Here is an 8248-nt window from a genome sequence, read left to right on the forward strand (position 1 = left end):
AAAATAAATAAATAAAAAATGAGGAAATTTTTAAAAGCCTTCTCTGTTCCTCATCATCAGCATCCATCCCATGCATGATTTGATGGCTGGCAGGAGTTGTCAATGCCTCTGTCAAAACTACCTATGAAAAGTACCCTTCAAAAGCAACTCAAGGGAGAAAAGGTTTGTTTTAGCTGACAGTGCAAGGTACAGTCCACCACAGTTGGGAAGTCAAGGCAGCAGGAGCTTGAAGCAGATGGTCACATTATATCCACAGAGGAAAAAGCAATGGGTGCAGGCTTGCCCGTGTTCAGCTTGCTGTCAACAGTTTACACACTAGCCATCTTAATAGGTGTGCTGGCAGAGACTCAGTAAGACTGAGCTGTAGACAAGCCGGTGGGGCTTTTTCTTGATTAGTGATTGATGGGGAGGGCTCAGCCCATTGTGGGTGGTGCCATCCCTGGCCTGGTTGTCCTGGGTTCTATATGGAAGCAGGATGAGCAAGCTGTGAGGAGGAAGCCAGTAAGCAGCACCCCTCCATGGCCTTTGCATCAGCTCCTGCCTCCAGGATCCTGCCCTGTTTGAGTTCCATCCTGACTTCTCCATTGAAGAACAGTGATACAGAAGTGGGAGCCAAATAAAGCCGTTTCTCCCCAATCTACTTTTGGTTACGGTGTTTCATCACAACAATAGTAACCCTAAGACAATGGGTATAAAAATAGATACACAAATCAAATTTTTACTGACAATAAGTGATGAAGGATTTTACTTTAAGGCTATCCTTTGGGATCTCCAGTTACTCTTCAGATTATATTAAATTCTGGCTCAATATTTGGTACTGCAGATTTAAAGGGTCATCTTCAGTGTTTTCTTAAGTTGATCCATAGTTTGATTTAAGAATCAACACTGATGTTAGCACTTCAAATAAACACATAATACAAAATGGCAGAAATATGTTTAGGGTCATTTCAGAAAAGTGCTGAAAATTCCGCCCTACCCCCAAGACAAAATTCATTTAACAATGTTTTTCGAAACTCAAGTCAGCACTTCAAACAGCAATTTTTAAAATCAAACATTCTAACATAATACAATCAAACACATACGAATTTGACCTGACTGTTGCATGTGATGAACTGCACTGCTTCCAAAACCTAAATGTGCCCACAAGGTTCTAGCTAGCTACCTCAAGCCTTCAGCAAAAGTTCTGTTCTCCCAGCATCGATTCACCTTCAGACTCACGGCATGAACTGAGTTAAATTCTGGTTTTGATCACTTTTATGTTTTGTTGTTCATTCTCCCTTTGACAGTGAAAATCCAGCATTTGTGTGTGTGTATGTGTGTGTGTGTCTGTGTGTGTGTTACCATGGAGCACGCAGTTGCCAGGGTCACCATGGAGAAGAGAGGGGTGCTCACCTTCACAGACCCAGTGCCTTCAGCTCTGTTTTTCATTCAGCAAGCATGTTACTACCCACCTGGTTCACTGGTTATAAGTAACATGGGGGGAAGCAGCCACTACCCGGAGACTTTAAGACATGAACAATAGGCAGGTAGAGAAGAGGAATAAAAGTTTCAAAAATAGGGGCCGGAGAGATGGCTCAGCAGTTAAGAGTGCTGGCTGTTCTTCCAGTGAGAGGCCCTGACTTCAATTCCCAGTACCCACATGGTGGCTCACAACCATCTATAACTGTAGTTCAATGGGATCCAATGACCTTTTCTTATGGGCAGACAAAACACCCATATACGTAAAATACATAAATAGATCTTAAAAGCCTATTTTTCAAAAATAGGGCTTGGGGGTGATGGCTTATCAAGTACAGACACTTGTTGTGCAAGCCTGATGAGCTGTGTCTGATCCTTGGATCCACTTAAAAAGCTGAGTGCAGTGGCTCTCCTCTGAAATCCTAGCACTTCTAGTAAGAGATGGGAGAGAGAGGCGGGAGCATTGCCCAGCGTTTCACAGGCTCACTAGCCTAGAGTAAGCAAAGGAGAAGTAAAGAGAACAGAAGAGATGCGGCCTCACAGGCTGGGAAGAAAGGATGGACTCCTGAAAGATTGCCTCTGACCTTCCACATGAGTGGTTGGTACTTGTTCGCGTGCATATTCTCTCTCTCTCTCCTCTCTCTCTCTCTCTCTCTCTCTCTCACACACACACACACACACACACACACACACACACACATCCTAGAAGCCACACCATTTTTTTATGAATTACCAGAACCTGTGGTCAGTACTTCTGGTACAGAATCACTGTATTTCTCAGGCTAGCCTTGAATTTGGGGCCCCTTGCCTCCTGATGGCTGAGCTTACAGATGTATGCCACCAAGTACAGCTTGAGTTTTCATTCTCGCTTTTACCCACAGTTGCCCTGGCAGATTGAGGTACAGAACCATGTGATGTGCATAAAGGGCGCAAGGTCCAAGTTTCGGGAAGAACCTCTTGTTCCCGTTAAAGAGCCCAGCAAAGCCTGCCGTGAGCAGAAGATCCTGATGGGTAAATCTAGCTTTTCCTTCCCCTTCCTCCCACCTTCCTCTCCCATCTCCTTTCCTCTCAGCCTCCCCCTCTTCTCTTTCTCTGACATCTCCCCTCCTGCTCTCTCCTCTCTCCCACTTCCCTGTTCCCTCCCTTCTCCTTTCCTCCCTCTTCCTTTCCCCATTTTTTCTCCTCTCCCAGCCCCTCCAACTTACACATCTACACAATTGCAGTGGAGACGCAGACAGCTAAAATGCCAGTGGAAAATGACTGTTATGACCAAGGACCCTGGAAAAGGAGTTTTGGGGATCAGCAATGTGGGAGAGTTCAGAGAGAGGGAAATCTTCTGGAGTTTGAAAGCATAAAATAGGCCCAGAGGAGCATAGAAAAGATTTGGAGACAGGCAGTGGTGGCACATGTCTTTAATCCCCGCACTCAGGGAGGCAGAGGCAGAGGCAGGCAGGTCTCTGTGAGTTTGAGGCCAGCCTGGTCTACAGAGTGAGTTCCATGACAGCTAGAGATACACAGAGAAACCCTGTCTCAAAAATAATTTTTAAAAAAGATTTGGAAAACCAGACTTCCTTATAGAAGCAACAATTTCAATCTATGGAAACAAACCACAGACTGTTTTATGTCACAACACCAAGTGTCTCATGAGGTAATGCTCAATTTGCCCAAGATACAGTGCAGAATTATTTGGCAAAACAAAACATAAACAAGAAACAGTGGCTGTAAATGCCAACCATGATAAGGCTCAGATACTGAAGTGAGCAGACAGTCTAAAGCATCTGTTACAACCACGTCTGAAATAAAAGAAGTGATGGGTCTGGATTCCATTTCATTTTTGTGGTACTGGGCAAAAGCTGGATTTTTGAACCCAGGACAACTCAGATGCCAGGCAACAGCTCTACCCCTGAGCTACACACGCCCTCAGCCCTAGGAAAAGATTCCACCAGAGAATAGGAAGATGGAAAAGAGGAACACGCTCTAGGACTGAAAGACTCAGCATAACCGGAGAAAGAAACATTTACCTGGTGGCTCAGAAATAGATGCAAATGCCAGAGAGACCCTAGCAAAGGGTCTGCAGAATTTATCGAACATGGAGGTGCAGAAAAAAGAATTCCAAACAGTAAGCATGGTGTCGGGGCAAAGTCAGTAGACAAAGTCATACATCAGTACAGTAGAGAGATGGCTGAGCATAGAAAAGTTATTGAGAAGTAATGCCATGCTCAGAATTTAACAAATTTAGGGAAGCATAAACCTGAGTGAACCTCAATCAGAACAAACTTGAAACTAAGAAACCACATACGCGAACTGCCACAGGGAAGAGGAGGAGGGTCAGATAAAAACAACCAATTACATAGTAGAATATTGGAAAAGAAAGATCTGAAGCTTTTCCTCAGAAGAAAAGCTTAAAGACAGAAACGCAAAAGCTAGTCAAGTCCCTGAAGCACACTGCTCAAAGAACAACTTCTTGCCACTCCCAAATTCTATGTCCTTCAGGTCACGTAATTATGGGGAAAGCTTTCCTGTGCATGCCTAAGACCAGAAGACCCAACATGGGGAAGAAAGAGCCCTTCAGAAATCAAGGCAAGGTGCAGTTCTGCCAGGGGAGGCAGCATCTGAAGCAGACACCTGACCCTACGGTGCTTTGATCTTAGACATTCCACCTCCAGAGCCATGTGCCTTCTTCACAAAGTCCAGTCAGTCTAAGGCACTGTTACATCATCCTAAAATAACAAACCAATTCTGATGCCGTCTGCTACTGCTTTTAAAAAACAGGGTGTCAGTCTAGCCCAGGCAGACCTTCGCTGTGTAGCCAAAGATGTTTCCAAACTCAGGCCAATCCTCCTGTCTCAGCCTCTCAGTTTTGCTGGGATTACAAGTGTGAGCCACTATAACTAGTTTCCAATACTTTTTTTGTAAAGAAAAAGGAATCATAACATTAAAAAAGACGTGCAAATATGTATGTGCACACATGCATGTAGGTGCCTGTGCAGGTTAGAAAAGGGTACTGGATCCCCTGGAGCTGGAGTTAATAGCCAGTCGTGAGCTACCAGACATGAGTGCTGGGAATGGAATTCAGGTCTTCTGAAAAAACAGAAAATGCTCCTAACTGCTAAGTTACCTCTTTCCAGCCCACCAAATAATTGGAAATAAAAAGGCAGGAGGACCTAGCACTTGATTCCAAGACTTCTGATAAGTAAATAAAGATGAAGGTATGACCACTCCAAGGGTATGCTTGTGGGGAAGGTTGTTTTTTTTTAAAGTATTTATTTATTATGCATACAATATTCTGTCTGTGTGTATGTCCTCAGGCCAGAAGAGGGCACCAGACCTCATTACAGATGGTTGTGAGCCACCATGTGGTTGCCGGGAATTGAACTCAGGACCTTTGGAAGAGCAGGCAATGCTCTTAACCACTGAGCCATCTCTCCGGCCCCGTGGGGAAGGTTTTTATTGCAGATATGAGGGAGAGAACAGCCAGAGGTGTCGGGAAGAGTACAGACTGAGCATAGCCAGCAGAATAGACCAGACTATGAGAGGAGAGAGAGGGGAAAGAGAAGAGACCAAGAGCCAAGAATAGAGAACCAAGAGGGCAAAAAGAGAGTATGTGGCCAAAACGGCAGGTTTTTCATAGGAATCAGACGCTGGGGGAAGGAGAGCAAAGCTCAGGAGCTGGAGAGGTTTAGAGTTGGGGGTGGGGGTAATAAGAGCAGAGAGGAGCCAGGACTCTGTAACAGTGCTTGTGATGTGGAGGAAGGCTGGAGGCCAGTGTGCACCTTGATGTGTTAAATAGGCATCATTGTTAGTCATTTGTCGTGGGTTTCTTTGGAACCTGAAAATAAAGGTATGAAAGACAGTGTAGTTTCGGTGAAAGGGTTAAAAGATTATTTGGTCAGACTCTTACTGAAATAAAGTCATGTTGAAATGATCAGTTAATTGTGTGCAAAAGTGTGAAGAAGTTGGAGAGAAAATTATGATGTTGCAATAACGGAGCATCCATACTGAAAATAATGAGCTTGGTCTCTGTCTCACAGCTTATGCAACAACTAATTTAAAAAGTATTACGGGTCTAGAGATGAACCATCCTGCCTCCATCTTCAGCTTAAAAGACATTTATAGCAAGGACAAAATAGGGTCATTCCTGTTTATGATGAAACTTCTGCTTCTCAAGGGCTGGGAAATGCCCTGCCTATAACCTTAACTACAAATTGTTCTGTGCTGTCTATTTCAGGCAATGGCAACCACATCTTTGCTCCAAATAACCATCTTGCAACCTCATCTTTGTTTCCAAAGGTTGTTATGACTACTAGTTGTAATGCCTACTTTGTTATGACCATTTTGTAATCATGCCTTTGTTTCAGGTCAAGGTTGTTATGGCCAACATATTACGCTTAGGTTCTCCTCCTGTAACCTATTGTGCCTGCCAAATCTCCATTGGAAACTCCCTACCCCAGAACTGTAAGACCCTTGTCTTCTTCACATCCAGTGCTGACCACTTGAGTCTCACTTTAAGAGGAGGGAGTCCATGTACACAAATTAAAAAAAAAACTGTTTAAATAAGTGTTTGTTTTAATTAATTTGGCCATGATGATTGGGACAGTGGTATTTCTCCTCCTATCTTTGGGATTAGCATTATGGCTTATAAATGTTCATGGAAGCCTTATAAGCATCTAATTCATCAAACCATGAGCAACTGTGATAGTCATAAAACAGAATTCTGCTTTCAAAGCAAAACTCGGGTCTCATCTCAGAAGGGATACGAGAGAGCTCATTATGAATCAAATATGAGTGACCACTGGCTGGGAATGGGATGCCTCCAATAACATGTTCCAACCTGAGAGTGGTTACATGAACCTTTGTAGTTACAAAACAATAGCCATAATGAAGGCATTTCTAAATACATTATGGGAACATCAGATAAGTGGGTTTCAACAAAGTGGAGGAGTCTCTGCAATAGGGGTTATCTGATGACACCTTTCCTTCGGGCTTGTCTTAATGAGAAGTTAGTACGTTCCAAAGATGCTACCTGATAGAAGGCTATTAGGTCAGATATAGAAGTGTGCAATAAATGGCTATTAAGAGGGCTAATGATATTCCAAGATAAATCTGGTTCTACTTCTGTATATCCCTAAGTACAGGAAAGTCTCCTAGGGTTTGATGAAGTTGAGGCTGGGCACACAGGAACAATCTTTGTGGGCAGAGGCGAAAGCCTCCAGATCTTGTTAGCATTATTAATCTTCTTGATCTGGGTCTGATCTTGTTTTCTTTTCTATCCACCTTATCTGACATACTATTTACAAGTGAATATACCCAATGTTAAAATTCTCAAGAACACAGTGTCACCTAAATAAAGATAGGGGCTGGTGAGATGGCTCAGTGGTTAAGAGCACTGACTGCTCTTCCAGAGGACCCAGGTTCAGTTCTCAGCACCCACATGGCAGCTCACAGCTGTTTGTAACTCCAGTTCCAGAGACTCTGACATTGTTATACCAATGCACACAAAATAATACAGTTTAAAAAAAAAAGAAGTAAAGATAACAAATGAGGGAAACCATCATTTTTAGGAAGCAAGAGTCAAAATCAAATTCTTGAATGAAGTTGGAGGGTAGTGAAAAATAAAAATACTAGAAATAAAAAATTCAATGAACCAAATATGAAACACAGTAGGGAGTATAATAGACTCTATCAAACAGAAGAAAGAAGATTGAAGATTGGAGTTCAAGGTTGGTGAAATACTAAATTTAAATATCAGAAAAAAATAAATAAAGGTCCATGGCTACAGTGTCCAAGAATTCTGGGATACAACAAAGACACCAAACCCAAGAATCTATAAGATAGAAGAAAGAGCTAAGTAAACATTAAAGTAATAGATTCTATAGAATTATAGCAGAAATATTCCAAAACTCTGAAGAAACAAATATAATTTAGGGCATTTAGAACTCCAGATAGAAATTGCCAGAGAAAGGCATTTCCAAAATATGTCAAGATGTCAAAAAACCATAAGGGAAAATACTAACTCACCTACAAAGGTAAAAACAGCAGAATAACATAGATACCCTGTCATCAACCTTCAAAGTCAAGGAATAAAAGGTCAAAACTAAACAACTGCCAACAACATTGCAACATCCAGCAAAACCATTTTTCAAAATTGATAGAGATGCCTCATGAAATGGCTCTGTGGCTAAAGGCACTGACTGCCCAGGCTGATGACCTGAATTTGATCCACAGCAAACCCTTGGTGGAAAGATAGAACTGACTTCTACAATCTGTGCTCTGATTTTCACATGCGCACCATGGGATGTGTGGTATATTAATTAAAAATCAACAGGAGGAGGAGGAGGAGGAAGAAGAGGAGGAGAAGAAAGAGGAGAACAAGAAGAAATACAAATGGCCAATAGATATTTTTAAATGTTCAGCTTCACTAGATATCAGAGAAAAGCAAGTTAACACTACTTTGAAATTCAATCTCACCTCAGTCAGAAAATAAAACCCAATCAAGAAAACAAAGGGAAAAGCAAATGCAAGTGAGGATTTGGGGAAAGACAAACACTTACTGTTGCTGGGAATATAAACCGGTGCAGCCACTATAAAAATCAGTGTAGAAGTTTTTCAAAGAGCTAAAAAGAGGACTACCATATAGCCTAGCTATGTCACTTCTGGGTATTCACCCAAAGGACTCTATACTATATGCCACGTATCTGCTTTCTTTACAAAGCTAGGAAATGCTGTCATCCTACAAATCTATTAACTGAATCATGGGGGATGATAATGTGGTACATATACAATGGAATTC

The sequence above is a fragment of the Microtus ochrogaster genome, unplaced genomic scaffold (assembly GCF_000317375.1).
Source record: "Microtus ochrogaster isolate Prairie Vole_2 unplaced genomic scaffold, MicOch1.0 UNK7, whole genome shotgun sequence".
Lineage (NCBI taxonomy): Eukaryota > Metazoa > Chordata > Mammalia > Rodentia > Cricetidae > Microtus > Microtus ochrogaster.